Source organism: Oryctolagus cuniculus, chromosome 12 (assembly GCF_051225735.1).
Source record: "Oryctolagus cuniculus isolate XC-2025 breed Fujian yellow rabbit chromosome 12, ASM5122573v1, whole genome shotgun sequence".
Lineage (NCBI taxonomy): Eukaryota > Metazoa > Chordata > Mammalia > Lagomorpha > Leporidae > Oryctolagus > Oryctolagus cuniculus.
The window spans coordinates 54223399-54242563 of NC_142878.1; the positions used below are offsets into that span (position 1 = coordinate 54223399).

The 19165-nt window shown below is 44.5% G+C and overlaps 1 protein-coding gene across 1 annotated transcript in view; it reads left to right on the plus strand.

Annotated features, from left to right (window-relative positions):
- Nucleotides 1–16743, plus strand: part of RNASE1 (ribonuclease A family member 1, pancreatic) — a 143851-nt gene extending 127108 nt beyond the window's left edge. Inside the window, exons 5-7 of the transcript XR_016217983.1 lie at nt 16244–16305; nt 16400–16488; nt 16630–16743. The gene's annotated coding sequence lies outside the window, so the exon portion shown is untranslated. The remainder of the gene's footprint in view (nt 1–16243; nt 16306–16399; nt 16489–16629) is intronic.
- Nucleotides 16744–19165: the final 2422 nt, after the last annotated feature.

The following is a 19165-nucleotide window of genomic DNA, read 5'->3' on the forward strand; positions in this document are numbered from 1 at the left end:
CAGTAACTATTAAAGCAACCCAGGATGGTGAGTCAACTATTACTTTGGAAAGTTGCTTAAACGGGTTTTCATTAGAGTTCTGCTTACTAGTTTTTGGGACAGTAGTTTCTTGGGTTGTAACTACTGATTTGAGTCCTGAAGGAACTCTTAACCTTTAAATGTAATCGTTAAGACATTTGACGGGGCCAGTGCTGTGGTGCAGTGAGTTAAGCTGTCACCTGCTGCACTGGCATCTCATATGGGTGCTGATTTGAGTCCCAGCTGCTCCACTTCAAATCCAACTCTGTGCTAACACACCCGGGAAAGCAGCAGATGATGGTCTGAGTCCCTGAGTCCCTGCCACCCACATGGGAGACTCTGAAGAAGCTCCTGGCTGGCTCCTGGCTTTGGCCTGGTACAGCCCAGGCTGTTCCTGCCATTTGAGGAGTGAAACAGTGAATGGAAGACCTGTCTCTGTCTCCCCTTCTCTCTCTCTGTAACTCTGTCTTTCAAATAACCATAAAAAAGAATGAAATCCTGTTTTTTTGCAACAAAATGGATGCAACTGGAAGCCATCATGCTTAGTGAAATAAGCCAGTCCCCAAAAGGCAAATATATGCTTTCTCCAAAATGCGGCAGTTAATATAAAATACAAAAAAAAATAGGATGAAACAGATATCTTGTGATATGATTGCTGTTTATACTTCTGTGGAACTGTGGTCTTCCTACTTTATACTTGTTGAATATTATAGTTAGTAGTGAATTAAGTCTGTTGATTAAAATTATGTCTTTGTAAAACTTAAAGAAAAAAAGGAAGGAAGGAGAGGGATTGAGGGAGGGAGAGGGAAAAGAGGGAAGTATGGTTCTCACAACTGTACTGATGAAATATATGAAATTGATTTTCTTTATATTAGTAATATATTTTAATTTGCTAAACATTTTCTAAAACATTTTAAAGGATCAGCATTGTAGCATAACAGGTTAAGCTGCCACCTGCAAAGGCAGAGTCCCATATGGGTGCCAGTTTGAGTCTTGGCTGCTCCACTTCCAATCCAACTCCCTGCTAATGTGCCTAGGAAATCAGCAGAAGATGACCCAAATTTTTGAGCTCCTGCACCCATGTGTGAGACCCAGATAAACTCCTGGCTCTTGGCTTCAGGCTGTCCCAGCCATTGTGGCCATTAGGGGAGTGAACCAGCCCATAGAATATCCCACACATCCCACCACAGCCATAACTTTACCTTTCAAATAAATAAAATAAATATCTTTAAAAAGGAAAAAATGCCATCTGCTGGGTTAATCCCTAGGGCTAGAACAGCCTGAAGCCAGGAGCCTGGAAGTCCATCTGAGTCTCCCATATGGGTGGCAGAGTCCCAAGCACTTAAACCGTCATCTGCGTCCTCCCACCATGCGTGAGCAGAAAGCTATCGTGGAAGAGGAGCAGCAACAAGGAATCAAACCAGCACTCCATTATGGGATACAGATGTCCCAAGTGTCAGCCTAACCCATGTGCCACAACACCTGCCTCAAAAATTATCTTTCATTGTTAATGAAGTTTCAGTGTTAATAATGTTTAATTCTGCCTTGAATATTTTAACCAGAAAAAAATGGAATATAAATATTACAACAACAACAATAAACACCCAAGGTTTTGGTTGAATTTATGAAGCCCAAGTAAAGCCATGGTCAGGCAGCAATACACTTAAATTTTCATAATTCTGTAACCCCAAGGCTGGCACTAATGGTGTCTCTCTCTCCCTCTCTCATTCTGTCTCTCTTTTCCTTGTTCTTACTCTCACCTTTTCTCTCAATGAGATTAAGTGGTTTGGAGAAATTAAGAAAAGGATGTGATCATAGACCTCCTCCGTAAGTTAGATATTGCAAGACTGCCAAGTATGCCCAGGTACAATCAAAATACTGCCTGGATTTGTAACATAATAAAGAAGAACTGAGAGTACAAGAGTCAGTGATGCTATCTGCTTTATGATAACAATGATGGGGAACAAAAAGTTCACCAGAATGGGCCAGGTACATTGAATGCATGTGCATCTGATCAGTCATTAACTTTACAGTATAACTTGAAGAACCCAGTGAAAAAGTTCAAATGCCCGTTTCATTTTCAATCAAGAAACTTTATGAAAGTCTTGGTTTGATTACAAATAAAACTCAGAATGAAGAATGTGAACTCTTACAAAAAGGAATACAGGGTTAGGGACACAACTAGGGGACAGAAGATTAATATTATAAGGGAACAGGGCATAGAAACTGGAATAGAAGATAAATTCCACCACAAGAGAGTGGATGTCTCCATGCTGAAGTCCTTATTTTAATAACTCTTGGAAATCACACTCTGAATCTCTACACCCTAACAACACGTCTGACACTATTTGAATGTGGGCTCTCCAAACACCAGCTAGGTGGCCTACAATTTAATTCAATTCTGTCTCTACCAAGACTTTTAGCATTAGATCCTACAAGAGCTCAATCCCACAAGGTTAATTCTACATCAGTTGCCAATCACAAGTACAGATCTCCATTACTCCTGACCAATCATCTACTCTTAGGGGTCTAGAATGTCCCAGAGAACTCAGGAGAACTCATTAGTTATATAACTCAGGATCAGCTTATCAACCACAAAAAAGAAACTCAGACATAGGCCATATGGAACAATGGATTTTAAGCATTTTATTCATTATCATTTTTTTGAAAGGCAGGAGAGAGAGAGTCTCCATTTGCTAATTTGCTCCCCAAATGTCCACAATGGCTGGGGGAGGGTCAGACTGAAGCTAGCAGCCAGGAACTCAAACAGATCTCCCATGCTGGTGGCAGGGAGCCATCCCCGACGCCTCCCCCAGTGTGTGTCACCGGAAGGTGGAATCAGAAGCGGAGCCTGGACTCTAATCCAGGCACTTGGATATGGATTGCAGGTGTCTCAATTGTCATTTTTAACCACTGAGCCAATGCCCTCTGCAGAACAAAGGATTTTATTTGGGAAGAGGAAAGGGTTGCAACTGAGGCTGTGAAAGCTAGGGAAGTCCTAGGCATACACCCAAGGAAATCAGGGAAAAGGTGATTTTTCTAAAGACGAAGAAAAGAAATCCAGATAAACAGCTTCAAAATAAAGCTCATGGAATTCATTGGATACATTGGCATTATTTTGTTGGTGGAAACAACCACTACCTGGTTTATCTGAAATGCTGGGGCCACAGACTATTCTTGAGACAGGCTAGTTACAAGGCAACAAGTGGACATACAGGTACTTTGGAAATGCACACATGAGAGCTTTTTTGTGGTCCTTGTTGACATCATTGTGCTTAGGATTTTGATACGTGATTCTTGTATTGTTAATTCTCACATTCCTCCTTTTGATAAGGTTATTTCTCTGAAAGCATCACTGATAAAACATTTAGGTTTAATTGTCCCTTGGCACTGGGAAGGATCTGTTCCAATCGGTCTGATCTCACATTAGAGGGAAAATGTTTACTACCAACAGTCAATGTTAAAAAAAAAAATACTTTGAATTGCTTTTGAGAATCACAGAGGACCAAAAAGAAAACTATCAGGCTGTCTTCAAGTAGTTCATTGTCAAATTCAATTTTTTTGTTCTTTAGGCTTGATTATCATCTCAAAGTCCTAGGCTAGTATTCCTTTGTTAAAAGTTGTATTTCTTTGGAAATTTTACAAATAATGTGTATGAAGATTCAAAAGAACAATACAGAATATAAAGAATAACAATATTAAAAATTCAATTTGCAAAATTATTTTGAGCAATGGACCTAGGCCTGAACAGTTTATCAAATAACCATGGAGAATTTGGTGAGACCTTGTGGAGACTTGCGGCTTGTTCCCTTTTCTTGTGTGATTGGGTTTTAACCTCCCCAGGGGAGTTGCAGATAGTACTGTGTGTACTATTAGCAAAGGCACAGACACCTGCTCCTTCAGTTGATCAATCATCAAGAGCAATTCTGTTTCTAAAACTGCTCTGGCAAGGGAATCCAATGGTTGCTGCTGATGGACAACCGCCTTTGAAGTGGAATCTGCAAGGACACCTGAAGTAACAGATAAATTAGTCCATGGCAGAAGAGACTGACCGAACATGGGATATTTAGAATCACACAGATTGCCAGGTAATATTCTTCCATGTCTGTGATGTGGCAAGAGAGAATCTATCCAAAAATCTGTTTCATATGGATTATACATTGACACAGGAGTGGTCAGGTATCCTAAGCCAAACTGACCTTTTGTTTCCCATTTATTGAGACAAGGGGTTTCCCACATACATGAGAGTTTGTTTAATTCTCCACAGATAAAAATACATCCTGGAGCACAGCATACAGTTTTCTGTGGATGCCCTGTGCATTGTTGAGTACCAATAGGGAAGAATTGGTTTCCAGTTCAAGACCCCACTATTACATTGTCACACCGTTAGTAGTTATCACTAATTAGAGATATTCATAAGATAGTGAAACCAGTGATTCATAACTAACTTGTTAGCTACTACTTTCTAAATAAAATATCCAGGTACCTGTTGACAGAAGGTAGATTAAAGGAGGCCTGGTGCCATGGCTCACTTGGCTTAATCCCATATGGGCACCGGGTTCTAGTCCTGGTTGCTCCTCTTCCAGTCTAGCTCTTTGCTGTGGCCTGGGAAGGCAGTGGAGGATGGCCCAAGTGCTTGGTCCCTGCACCTGCATGGGAGACCAGGAGGAAGCACCTGGCTCCTGGCTTCAGATCAGCGTAGCTCCGGCCGTGGCAGCCATTTGGGGGGTGAACCAACGGAAGGAAGACCTTTCTTTGTCTTTCTCTCTCACTGTCTAACTCTATCTGTCAAATAAATAAATAAATAAAAAGAAGGTAGATTAAAAGGAAGCCAACCACTGAACCTATAGTGTATTTCACAAAGAGAGTTCATTAACCTTTATATGTTTACCTGGAGACAAATTGTGAGGAGTCACGTGGGTTAATAGGCAGTCAGGGTGGTCCCGGGGAAACTGGGCAAAGTGCTTACCTTCCCCTAAAAGTTATCTTTAGCAAGGTCAAAAGTGCCTGCCTGCAAGCTTTCAATTTTCCAGAAGAATAGCAAGGGAGTGGGGATTCCATCCTGAGCTCACCATTTACTGTAAACAGGTAAATAAAATAAACAAGTAAATACTGCAAATATGACTGCGGATCAGGTCTTGTGATGGGTTACGTCCTTGCCTTGTAATTGAGCATCAAGCTGGTAAGTTTCTCATTCTTCTCCCAAATTGTGCTCAACAACCCCAGTACCACCAGCCCTTTCGGGTTTCGCCTCTCTTGGAACCACCCCCCCTCCACGCCACTCTGGCTGGAGGTCTTTGACTCTAGTAAATCTTGCTTTTAAATCTCTCTGCTTGTCTGCTTGGAAACTTCCATGAGAGACAAAGAACCGAGGCAATAATACTTTCTTCACTGCCGTTTCCCTGTAACAAAATCTATTTGAAAAAGAATTAAGGATAAGCTTGGAGTCTTTCTATAACTTCCCTAAGACTTCATGTTTGTTAGCTATCAGTTGATAAACAAAAAGGTTAAAGAGAAAATAATATAATACTTTTTTGAATTTTGCATAAAACAGTCATGATAAGAGAATATCTCCGGCCGGCGCCGCAGCTCACTAGGCTAATCTTCTGCCTTGCAGCGCTGGCACACTGGGTTCTAGTCCTGGTCGGGGCACCGGATTCTGTCCCGGTTGCCCCTCTTCCAGGCCAGCTCTCTGCTGTGGCCAGGGAGTGCAGTGGAGGATGACCCAAGTGCTTGGGCCCTGCACCCCATGGGAGACCAGGAGAAGCACCTGGCTCCTGCCATTGGATCAGCGCGGTGCGCCAGCCGCAGCGCGCTGGCCGCGGTGGCCATTGGAGGGTGAACCAAAGGCAAAAGGAAGACCTTTCTCTCTGTCTCTCTCTCTCACTGTCCACTCTGCCTGTCAAAAAAAATAAATAAATAAAAAGAGAGAATATCTCCTAGAAGCATCCCATTCAAAACAATATCAAAACTGCCTCATGCTTAAAAAAAGAGTTGGCTATCCTAAGTACATTTTGGTGTTCGTGCTGCAGTATATGCATGTGTGTGTGTGTGTGTGTGTGTGTGTGTGAAAGAGAGAGCGAGAGAAATATATCTGTGTGTTGCTACTTAGTCCTAAGTTTTCTCATCTTGTAAAAGTTATATTGGCCTTTATTTTGACAATGACCAATTTGAACAAATTGATTTGCTTCTCTTGAAAATTCTGTTTAATGCCTATGAGCCCTGGAATTTTTTTTACCCCTCTCAATAGGTTAACTTTCCACTATTATCTTTAGAAAAGGCATTTATTTCTGTCATCCAACCCTCTCAGGGTACAACTGAGCACAAAAAATTAGGAAGGGTCAACATGTCAAAAATCAGCAAGAAAATTGATTCTTATTGATTTCAGGGACATTTTCATTTATTAAACATATGTGCTAAAGCAGAGAAGAAAAGGTGCTGGTGTCTCATTATCTGGCCCCTGGCAACAAATGTAGCCACCATTGTTGGCGACAGAAACTCAAGACAAGCTGGCACGTGCAGGGAAATCAAAGGCAAGGAGAGCAGAACCAGCTGCGGTTGGTGGGCTGAGGCTGTAAATGGGGAAAAGACTCATCAACATGAACAGGTGAGCTATTTTCATAGGCAACAAAAACGTCTCTGAAACTGGTCAGGTTCAGTACTGGCGTGGAGGCCAAGGCATCCTCCCACGTGTCAAGAAGTGGTACCCTGGCGGCCGGCATCGCGGCTAACTAGGCTAATCCTCCGTCTGAGGCGCCGGCACCCTGGGTTCTAGTCCCTGTTGGGATGCCGGTTCTGTCCCGGTTGCTCCTCTTCTGGTCCAGCACTCTGCTGTGGCCTGGGAGTGCAGTGGAGGATGGCCCAAGTGCTTGATCCCTGCACCTGCATGGGAGACCAGGAGGAAGCACCTGGCTCCTGGCTTTGGATCGGCGCAGTGCGCCGGCCATAGCAGCCATTTGGGGGGTGATCCAACAGAAGGAAGACCTTTCTGTCTCTCTCTCTTACTGTCTAACTCTGCCTGTTAAAAAAAAAAAAAAAAAAAAAAGTGGTACCCTGGAGAGGACACTTCTTTATCCATGAGAGTTCCCGTCACTATTTCCATAGGTGGCCTTAGTGTTGCCCCTGTTGCCGTGAACAAATGTGTGGTGCCCTTGAAGGGTGAGGCCAGGCGTGTTAAGTTTTCACAGTGTCTGTCACTTTGGTTGGACATCACAGTGCCTGGTAAGGAAGTATTGGTAGCTGGAGTCATCCTGAGCCAGGGCTTGCAGGGTCACACTCAGATCCAGTGTGAAAGTCAACAGTATAGGGCCTGGTCTCTTGAAATCTCTTCCAAAGACAAGGGCAAAGGGGATACTCTGGGTTCCCAGAGCAGCATTGATTGCCGAAGGCAGCTAACAGGACTGGGACCTTTCCCTCTGACAAGGCATCAGGAATCAGGCATCTTTGGTCACCTAGTTATAGCTCATCTTTGGCCTTCATTAACCTTACACCTCTTATCAATCCATAAAATGTTTTAGTTACTGTATCTGCCTAACAAATGACCCCAAGTATAATAGCATAAAACCATCACTTATTATCCCAGTGAGCCAGAGGTTCAGATAGCACACACTGGGGACAGCTTGTCTCTATTCCAAAATGATTGGGGCTGCAGCTAGAAGATAGAGTCAGGGAGCTGGAATAATCAGAAGAGTCATTCATGGGGCAGAGGCTTTATCTAGGCCAGTTAATGGAGGCTTCCCTACAGCATGGTGACTGGGTTAGTGACTGGTGATGATCGTCCCAAGACAGAGAGGGTAAGCCAAACAGAAGCTGTATTACTTTAGCACCCAGTCTTAGAATTCATGAGTTTCTCCGGTTGCTCCTCTTCCAGTCCAGTTCTCTGCTGTGGCCCGGGAGTGCAGAGGAGGATGGCCCAAGTCTTTGGGCCTTGCACCCGCATGGGAGACCAGGAGAAGTACCTGGCTCCTGGCTTTGGATCAGCGCGGTGCGCCGGCCGCAGTGGCCATTGAGGGGTGAATCAACGGAAGAGGAAGACCTTTCTCTCTGTCTCTCTCTCTCTCACTGTCCACTGTGCCTGTCAAAAAAATTAAAAAATAAATAAATAAAAGTGAGTTCCTAAGACATACCCAGAAAAGCTAACAGGGATCTTAACTTTTGATAGAGGAGTGTCAATAACACATGATAGAAAGAGCACAGAATGAGATATATTTGTATGCACATCTTTGAAAAATGCAATCCCCTATGACTAGTTCGAAGAAAATATGACAATGCTGTTAGTAAAATGGCGCAGTCTTATGTATGGTACGATCTACACCCCTTACACCATCCTAGGCTCTAGCCCCCACTGCCATTGCTGGAAGCCAGGTGGCCACGTGGCCCAACCAGTGGTGTCAGCTCCAACCCATCCTAATGGGATTCGCTGCCCCTGCTTCCCTGCCTGCCCCTGGCAAAGTTTTAAGAGGACCTGTTCCTGAACACGTGGCTCTCTTTCTCTCCATCTGTCTCTTGATCTCTCTCTCTGTCTCTTGATCTCTCTCTTACACTCTCCTTCTCCTTCTTTCTCCTTCTTTGCTCCTTCCCTCCAGGCTGTTGGGTTTCCTCCAATAAACTCTTTCCCTTGCTCCTGCGTTTGGTGTGTTTTGTGGCAGCCTTACAAATATTTGGAAAAATTTAAAATGCATGTGGCTTGGCAATTGTACATCTAGATGCATGTTAATGCAAATTTTTCAGACACCCAGAAATGTACAAAAATATTTATTGCACTCCAAATAGCTATCAAAAGAAGACTGATAAATATTTATGTACTAACATGAAGAGAAATGTAATCAATCAGCAAAAATAAAGGAATGAGATACACATTTCAAATTGATAGGTCTTGGAAACACAGTTGAGAGAAAAAAACAAGTCTCAGAATGGTTTGGACCAATTGATTGTATTTATACAAATATATTTTAAAATCACACCTAGGAACATTGTATTTTACTTATGAATGTATCATATAGCAAGTGAAAGTATCCAAAATAATATTGGATACACTCCAAATGTGTGATTTCATCCATGAAGAGTTAAGAGAAATAAAATGGACTCCACTGTTTTTATAGCTTCTTTATTTCAATATATTAGGCAGAAGAAAAACAAAATTTACTTGTTTTGAGTGTTATCTTATGCTTTGTATTATCAGAATTGATTAAATTTGGAAAAGTGTTTGATCACAATAAAAATATAATAAGTCTACGAGGCTCTTTAAGAACTCAGGAACTCCACCATCAAGTGTAAGTGGTCTAGAAGAATCCTCATCCTGTGAGGCGCTTTGACCCTGCTATTGCCATCCCCACACCTTGGGTTTCCTTTGCAACTGAACTCCCAATGTGAGCAAACAACAGTTTCTCTGTTTTCATTAGCACTGTCAAGGTAGGATGGCATTCTCAAAAACAACTTTACAAATGAAAAATATGACTTAGGGTTGGACATTTGGCACATGATTAAGATTCCACTTAGGACTCTTACATTCCACATGGCATGCCTGGGTCTGGACCTCCAATATGTTTCCTGGTAATGTGCACCCTCGGAGGCCTTGGGTGATGGCTCAGATACTTTGGTCCCTGCCTCTCACTCACTGGGTGAGTTCTAAGCTCCTCCTTCTCTCTGGTTCAGCCCCAGTTTTTGCAGGCATTTGGGTAGTGAACCAGCAGATATCAGATCTCGCTGTCTCTGTCTTTAAAAATAAACTAAATAAATAGATAAAAACCATTTTTAAAGTAGAAACAAAGAGAAAAGATTTGGGATACCTCTGGCACCAATGTTGGACTCTGTGTGAAAGTACCATCAGCTCGCAATGTAAACTTAGACAGTGGTTTCAATGGAACTACGTAAAGCTTGAGCAAAATTTGAAGTAATGGAGGACTTGCTTATTTGTTCTTGAGTAGAGAGCTATTGTTCAGTTTTTATCAAATGATACCAATGGTCAAATAGGACAATTTCAATTGTTACAGTGTATTTTCTGCTGCTATTTAAATTAATTAAAAACTATATTTTTCTATAGTATAACAAAGTGATTCTTCATACACTTTAGGGATATGATTTTTTAAAAAAATATTTATTTATTTATTTGTTTATTTGAAAGGCAGAGTTACAGAGAGGCAGAGGCAGAGAGAGAGAGAGAGGTCTCCCATCTGCTGGTTCACTCCTCAATTGGCCGCAACAGCCGGAACTAGGCGATCCGAAGCCAGGAGGCAGGAGCTTCTTCCAGGTCTCCCACACGGGTGCAGGGGCTCAAGGACTTGGGCCATCTTCTACTGCTTTCCCAGGCCATAGCAGAGAGCTGGATTGGAAGAGGAACAGCCGGAACTTGAACCGGCGCCATATAGGATGCTGGCACTGCAGGCGGTGGCTTTACCCGCTGTGTCACAACACCGGCCCCAGGACATGGTTTAAGACAAATATTGATTGCATAATATCTTTGCCTCACACCAGTTTACATATGGGAAAACTATGACTTTATTTAAGTAATTTCATCAAATCATCTAATTAGTATGTGATGTGAGCCTTACTAGAACACATGTCAGTACATCTAGCATGTAAATATTCTATCCACAGAATTCTTTTTTTCCTTTTAAACATGAAACAACATTGGAATTTAAAACAAAACAACAAAAAAAGCAATTCCTTGCTCCAGTGTGTCAAATGCACAGGGTTGAGGGGAGTGAAATGAGCCCCCAAGAGACCTCAAAGGTGGCCCTGGGCCCTAAGACCAGAACACTTCTCCTTTGAGTACAGGCTGGCAGTGATTTGAAAGGGGATCTCCAACCCACTCACGCTCATCAGAGTGCAGCAGCAGAAGTGTCCCTCTCTCTGTAACACTGCCTTTCAAACAAAATAAGTGATTTTATTGCTGCGAGCACACTGCAGCAACGCTTGGCCAAAATCACAAGTTTAAAAATCCGGAGCTCTGGACCCTTCTTTGCCCTCTGCTCCATGGCCTTCCTCAACACACACAGCTCCAAGGCAGAAAGGAATCTTACTTTTTTATGTCCCAACTCTGGTCTGCTATCCTGGGTTCATTCTCTCTCTCTCTCTCTCTTTCTCTCTTTTTACAGAGAGAGAGAGAGAATGAGAAGCCCCATATCCTGTGCTCTCTAATGCTCCCAGCAGCATTAGAGTGAGGTAGCCCAAAGTACAACTTCTGTGAAGCAGACATCGTCCATATACTGGGAAGCAAAAGTCAATTCTGGGAGCCAGCACTGTGGTATAGCAGGTAAAGCCACCTCCTGCAGTGCTGGCATCCCATATGGGTACTGGTTCAAGTCCCAGCTGTTCCACTTCAGATCCAGCTCTCTGCTATGGCCTGGGAAAGCAGTAGAAGATGGTCCAAGTCCTTGAGCCCCTGCACCCATGTGGGACACCTGGAAGAAGCTCCTGCCTCCTGATTTTTGATCGGCTCAGTTTTGGGTGATTATGGCCATTTGGGGAGTGAACCAGTGGATGGAAGACTCCTCTCTCTCTCTCTCTCTCACTCTCTCTCTCTCTCTCTGTTTTTCTGTGCCTTTGCCTCTCTGTAACTCTGCTTTCAAATAACAAATAAATAAATCTTTTTAAAGAATAAAGTCAATTCGGAGAAAGGCATTGGTGATGTTGAGAGAGCCAAGTGTGGCCACAAGAAGTGCATGGTTTGGTTGAGACCTGTTATAGATAGCGAAGATGGGATGCAGTTGCTGTTAATGGGCCCTATTTCTTTTTTGTTAAATTTTAATTTTTATTTTTTTATGGGCCCTACTTCTATGAGGGGGTTGTTTGCTGGCCTGGCTGGCGTCTTTGAAATGAAGGCAATTTTCCCAGAAGGGGCTGCCCTAGTTTCATCCTCTGCTGTAGTTTCCCCGTGTCTCTCTGCTGTGGTTTGTGTCAGGATCCTTCAAAAATCCTCCACTCAGGGCCAGGCACTGGTATAGCAGGTAAAGCCTCCATCTGTGGTGCCGGCATCCCCTACAGGCACTGGTTCCAGTCCTGGCTGCTCCACTTCCAATCCAGCTCCCTGTTAATGGGCTGGGAAAGCAGCAAAGATGGCTCAAGTGCTTGGGCCCTTGCACCCACATAAGATACCAGGAAGAAGTTCCACTTGAGGATGGACATTGTGGCATAGTAGGTTAGACTGCTGCCTGGATGGCCAGCATCCCATATGGGTGCCAGTTGGAGTCTCGGCTGTTTCACTTCTGATCCAGCTCCAGCTAGTGTGGCTGGGGAGGTCAGCAGAGTATGGCCCAAGTCTTTGGGGTCTTGCAACCCACATGGGAGACCTGGATGGGGCTCCTGGCATTGTGGCCCCTTGGGGAGTGAACTGGCAGATGGAAGATCTGTGTGTGTGTGTGTGTGTGTGTCCCTCTCTCTGTAACACTGCCTTTCAAACAAAATAAATCTCTGCTCATATCCGGTGTCTGCTTGAGCTAACAGCAGCAGTGAGTCTGCAGGGGGTTGTGTTGACAGGCTTTGAGCTTTGTTGGTCAGTAATGCTGACCATTCTTGCAGATAATTTTTGGAAAGTCACAGAGCAGCAGCCGTTCTGGAAAGAGCTGTTTTGCAAGTTTCCACTGCCGGGTATAGTGATTAACATTTCTCATTGCTTTGTTTCACTCGAGAAGGCTTGGTTGAAAGTGCTGAATTTCATTCCAGTGAACCTCAGTGTGACACTTAGACCAAGCACGGAATGGATGCACACATCCCAGGCAGTCTCAGCAGCAGCAGGAGGACAGACAAGCATCCCAGAACTTCTAACACCACCTTTCTTTGTAGATAGAGAACACAATGATAGTAGCAGAAGCTGAAGTTATTAATCGTATTGATTTAGATTTCTGTAGTCTTTTAATTTTTCATACTTCTTTAAAACACACACACACACACACACACTCCTTCTCTGTCACATAGAGTCTCGTGCTTCTATGGAGAACCTGAGTAGCCCAGTGAGGAGGAAGATGAGATGAGCAGCCCTTTGCTGTGATCGACAAGGCCCATTGTTCTCTTTGTCTTGTATTCATGCGCTTGATGACCCTCATGTCAGAAACCTGGTGTCTTCCTTCTTCTCTCTTGCAATATTTATCCTCCATTATCTGACCACTTCTTCCCCACTGTTGTCACAGCTCTACTCATCCCAGCCATCAGGTGTCTCCTTTGACCAGGTCTCTGCCTACAGCAGAGGCAGTGGTTAGTCCCAGCTTCAGCGGATTTTCTCTGCATCTTCTCCCACGTCTGTCAGAGCTGCCTCTGTAAGGAAGAGGAAGAAATATCCTGAGGCCTAGTAACGAGAAACCCAGGGTTTCACACATGGTCTTTGCAGCAGGAGGACAAGACTGACTGTTACACCTCACTTCCTGATATGAGTTGAGTGCTTTCCTCTGATCTGAGACTTCAGATCTTTGAAATTCCATGATTTCAGTTCCTTGAGAGAACATGTCAGGTAAATATGATATATACCTACCATCTAGTAGGTGCATTGTGAATTCCAGCAAAAGACGTGAATGCACTATTGACCTACACATGTATTTATTAGAGGAGGTATGCACTGTTCAGGTTCAGAATCTCCTGATATAATGAACAAGATAAGAATATGGGCACGTATGTTAAATATTAATAAATATAGGTGCATTTAGCACAGCAGTTAACACAGTGCCTGGGACTCCTGCATCCCCTATTGGGATCCCTGGATTTGACCTGGCTAAACTCCTGATTCCATCTTCCTCCTAATGCATAACCTGGAAGGCAACAGGTGATGGCTTAAATAGTTGGGTCCTTGCCACCCACATGAGAGACCCAGACTGAGTTCTCTGCCACTGGCTTTGCCTGCCACAGCCCCAGTGGTTGTGTGCCATTTGTGGAGTGGGAAATGGGAGATTTCTGTCTGTCTCTATGCCACTCAAATAAATAAGTGAATTAAAATTTAAAATAACTATAAATGACACAGAGAGCACATTAAAAGATAAGGATTGTGAGGAAGATAGAATGGAGGGAAGCTGGAAGAATGATTGGAGGGCACAGCACTTGGACTGAAATTTGTAGAATACTTATGGTAGGTGAAGGGGGTGGAAAGGGCTCAGATAGTAAAGTACTATAAGCATGAATGAGAAAGGAAAGTTTAGGGGTTTTCCTCTTCAGTGGCTTCTTATTTATTTATTGGTGGTGCAATATCCTTATTCAGAAACTCTTTGTCTTGTGGCGGGCTCACATACAAGCTTTCCACGTGGACATTCTGCCTCCGGCCAGCTTTCCTTCCGATCCACCGCTCATGTTACTTACAGATTAGTATTCAATGGCTCCAAATGTCTACAGGATAAAAGGACATCTGTTTGTAAAAATGTGGTAGTATACAAGGTTAATATAAAAAAGTCTACTGCTTTATTATATATTAGCAATGAACAGCTGAAATTTCTTTCTTTTTTTTTTAAATTTTTTATTTATTTTTTTTTTTTATTTTTTTGACAGGCAGAGTGGACAGTGAGAGAGAGAGACAGAGAGAAAGGTCTTCCTTTGCCGTTGGTTCACCCTCCAATGGCCGCCGCGGCCGGCGCGCTGCGGCCGGCGCACCGCGCTGATCCGATGGCAGGAGCCAGGAGCCAGGAGCCAGGTGCTTTTCCTGGTCTCCCATGGGGTGCAGGGCCCAAGCACCTGGGCCATCCTCCACTGCACTCCCTGGCCACAGCAGAGAGCTGGCCTGGAAGAGGGGCAACCGGGACAGAATCCGGCGCCCCAACCGGCACTAGAACCCGGTGTGCCGGCGCCGCTAGGCGGAGGATTAGCCTAGTGAGCCGCGGTGCCGGCCTGAAATTTCAAATTTAAAACACTGTATCATTTATATCGCACCAAAGAAAAGTGAAATACTTAGGCAAGTCTAGCAGAATCATGTAAAGATTTGTATGAGAAAAATACAAACTCTGATGAATAAAATCAAATAAATAAATATTTAGCTATTCTATATTTGTGCATAGGAAAAATCAGTATTATTAAGATGTCAGATCTTCCCAGCTTGATCTATAGATTCAGCATAATCCATGTCTCATCAATTAAGTTTGTGAATGTTGACAAAATTGATTTTGAAGGTCTTAAGAAGGACAAAAATTTCAGAATAGTCAACACAATGCTGAAAAAGAACAAAGGCATAAAAGTGACGCTACCAAAGCTGAGAATTTGCCATAAGTCTGTAGAAATTAAGGTCATGTGATAATGGTGAAAGAATAGACAAGTCAATGGAACAGAACAGGAAGTGCAGAAATAAACCCATAGAAATATAATAAACTTTTTTTTGACGGGCAGAGTTAGTGAGAGAGAGGGACAGAGAGAAAGGTCTTCCTTCCATTGGTTCACTCCCCAAATGGCCACTACGGCCGGCGTGCTGCCAGGTGCCAGGTGTCTCCTCCTGGTCTCCCATGTGGGTGCAGGGTCCAAGCACCTGGGCCATCCTCCACTGCCTTCCTGGGCCACAGCAGAGAGCTGGACTGGAAGAGGAGCAACAGGACAGAATCCGGTGCCCCAACCAGGACTAGAACCCGGGGTGCCAGCACCACAGGCGGATGATTAGCCAAGTGAGCCGTGGCGCTGGCCAATAAACTTTTTTTTAAAAGGAGCAAAAGTGATACAAGGAGAAAATAGTATGTTTTCAACCAGTTGTACAAGATCAACTTGACACAGGCAAAATACACACACACACACAAAACAGTCTTTTAATGGCTCTAGATCTTAAATATTTTCATGAAGCATAGGTATTATACCTTCTACAGAAAGGAACTCAAATGAGTCATAGATTGAAATTTGAAGTGCAAAACTAGAAATTCTAGAAGATAGCATAGGAGACAAGCTGGTTTTCTTTAAATTTTGATGATGAAGTTTTAGAAATAACACCAAAAGCACACTCCATGAAAATAAGAAATGGACAAATAAAACTTCATTAAAATAAAAAAATTCCTGTGCTGCAACAGGCACTGTTAAGAGATTGAAAAGAGAAGTGAGAAAGATAATTGAAAATGAATCTTGATGAATGGAATGGGAGAGGGAGCGGGAGATGGGAGGGGTGCGGGTGGGAGGGAAGTTGTGGGGGGGGGGAAGCCATTGTAATCCATAAACTGTACTTTGGAAATTTATATTTACTAAATAAAAGTTAAAAAAAAGAGAAGAAAATAGAAGTGAGAGACTAGGAGAGAATATTTGGAAAAGATGTCTGATAAAGAACTATTTTCCAAAAATATAGGAAGAACTCTTGAAATCTAACAAGAAGAAGACAACCCAAATGGAAAAAATCAGGCAAAATGCGTGAGCAGACATTTCATCCAAGAAGATGTGAGGATGCTACTCTGCGACAAGAGGCTCAACATCACATTGTTGGGCATTTCCTCTACTACTTTAGGTTCCGAAGTTGAGAGGGAGGGACTTTTGAATGAACTGAAAATAGATCAATGAACAGGAAAAAAGATGACGTTTATTTACATATTCATGGTAAGTAACACACTACATAGCCAGAGATGCTATACCAACCTAACAAAAAGTTTTTGTTTTTGTGTTCAGGCTTCAGTGGGGGATGTATGAAAGATTCACTGGGTGCTTGCTGCTGATGTGATTGGGCTGTCTTCTCTCTAGCTGGAGATTTTGCCCCCGGCGGCAGAGAAGTATGGGAGCTGAATTCACCAAGGTCAGTGTTCTTACAGTATTCTTTCAGAGAGGAAAATCCACTAGAGGGGGTTCAATGGCAGCTGAATATTCAAGAGAACTGGCTGAAGCATAGGTGGTGTGTGTGTGCTGCTGTTGCTGAATATGTAGAAGTTTTTAGTTTAAATTAATTCTTAGCCGGCGCCGTGGCTCAATAGGCTAATCCTCCACCTTGCGGCGCCGGCACACCGGCTTCTAGTCCCGGTCGGGGCGCCGGATTCTGTCCCGGTTGCCCCTCTTCCAGGCCAGCTCTCTGCTGTGGCCAGGGAGTGCAGTGGAGGATGGCCCAGGTCCTTGGGCCCTGCACCCCATGGGAGACCAGGAAAAGCACCTGGCTCCTGGCTCCTGCCATCGGATCAGTGCGGTGCGCCGGCTGCAGCGGCGGCCATTGGAGGGTGAACCAACGGCAAAGGAAGACCTTTCTCTCTCTGTCTCTCTCTCTCACTGTCCACTCTGCCTATCAAAAAAAAAAAAAAAATTAAAAAAAAATTAATTCTTATGTTACTTTCTTGGGTTCTTAATCTCTTCACATATCATTAGAGAACTGCAAATTGAAGAATTGAATACCGGGGCTGGTGCTGTGGTACAGCGGGTTAAAGCCCTGGCCTAAAGCGCTGGCATCCCATATGGGCGCCGGTACTAGTCCCGGCTGCTCCTCTTCCCATCCAGCTCTCTGCTATGGCCTGGGAAAACAGAAGATGGCCCAAGTCCTTGGGCCCCTGTACCCGCGTGGGAGACCTGGAAGAAGCTCCTGGCTCCTGGCTTCCCATCAGTGCAGCTCCGGCCGTGAACCAGTGGATGGAAGACCTCTCTCTCTGTCTCTACCTCTGTCTGTGACTCTGTCTTTCAAATAAATAAAAATTAATCTTTAAAAAAAAGAATTGAATACCACCTGTATAGGAATGGATAAAATTAAAAAAATATACAAAACCTGACAATACTAATGTTGGTGAGGAGGCAGGTGAGGAGGCAGAATGGGAGAAATGCAAGTTCATTGCTGGTGGTGTCTTTCCAGAGGCATATTTGGGGTGATATTCTGGCCTCCTACAGTCATATTTTAGGGTGGCATATTCCAATCTCCTGCAGTAGAGTCTGGTTAGCCTAGCTAGGATCTCATTGAGATAATACGGGGCCGGTGCCGCGGCTCACTAGGCTAATCCTCCACCTAGTGGCGCCTGCACACCGGCTTCTAGTCCTGGTCGGGGCGCCAGATTCTGTCCTGGTTGCCCCTCTTCCAGGCAAGCTCTCTGCTGTGGCCAGGGAGTGCAGTGGAGGATGGCCCAAGTCCTTGGGCCCTGCACCCCATGGGAGCCCAGGAGAAGCACCTGGCTCCTGCCTTCGGATCAGCGCGGTGCGCCCGCCGCAGTGCGCTGGCCGCGGTGGCCATTGGAGAGTGAACCAATGGCAAAAAGGAAGACCTTTCTCTCTGTCTCTCTCTCTCACTATCCACTCTGCCTGTCAAAAAAAAAAGAGAGAGAGAGAGATAATACGTGGCAAGTTCCACCAGGAAGTGGCCTGAAGAACAAGATACAGGCAAAGGAACTGGATTCAAGATGTACCCCCAGCCTGACCTAAAACCTTATTATGTCCTCATTGTAAACAGTAAAATAATAAACATCATGACAGTTTACAATTGCCATGACAACCTACAAAAATAACAATTGAAGGAGAAAAGAGGTGGATTCCTGTTCCAGGAAGATGCCATCCCTTTCCTGGAAATAAGATGAATATTCTGCCTAGTGTCAGCAGCCACTTGTCAAACCCCACCAGGAGGAACCGAAACAACTGCTCTCCGGAGGAGCTGCTCCTGGACACTTTAAGGAAACTGTCTTGCCTTCTCCACTTGGCTGGCCGCTGACTGGGCTTTTTTTTTTTTTTTTTTTTTTTTTTTCCGACAGGCAGAGTGGACAGTGAGAGAGAGAGACAGAGAGAAAGGTCTTCCTTTTGCCGTTGGTTCACCCTCCAATGGCCGCCGCGGCTGGCGCGCTGAGGCCGGCGCACCGCGCTGATCCGATGGCAGGAGCCAGGTGCTTCTCCTGGTCTCCCATGGGGTGCAGGGCCCAAGCACTTGGGCCATCCTCCACTGCACTCCCTGGCCACAGCAGAGAGCTGGCCTGGAAGAGGGGCAACCGGGACAGAATCCGGCGCCCCGACCGGGACTAGAAGCCGGTGTGCCGGCGCCGCAGGCGGAGGATTAGCCTAGTGAGCCGCGGTGCCTGCCCGCTGACTGGGTTTCAATCCCTCTCTGAAGCCCAGGACCCCCCCTGAGGTTGCCGTGGGCTAACAGGGTCCCCAGATGTCTAGTATCATCAGGATCATTCCTTTCGCAGTAGAGAAGACTGGGAACCTTGATGGACCCAAGCCTGTACCCAGAAGAGGAAGGACAACACCCCAAGGGAAGTGAATATGCAGCTGCTAGAAGTGCTGAATCGCGGAAGCCACAGGCAGAACTCAAACCTGTGGTCCT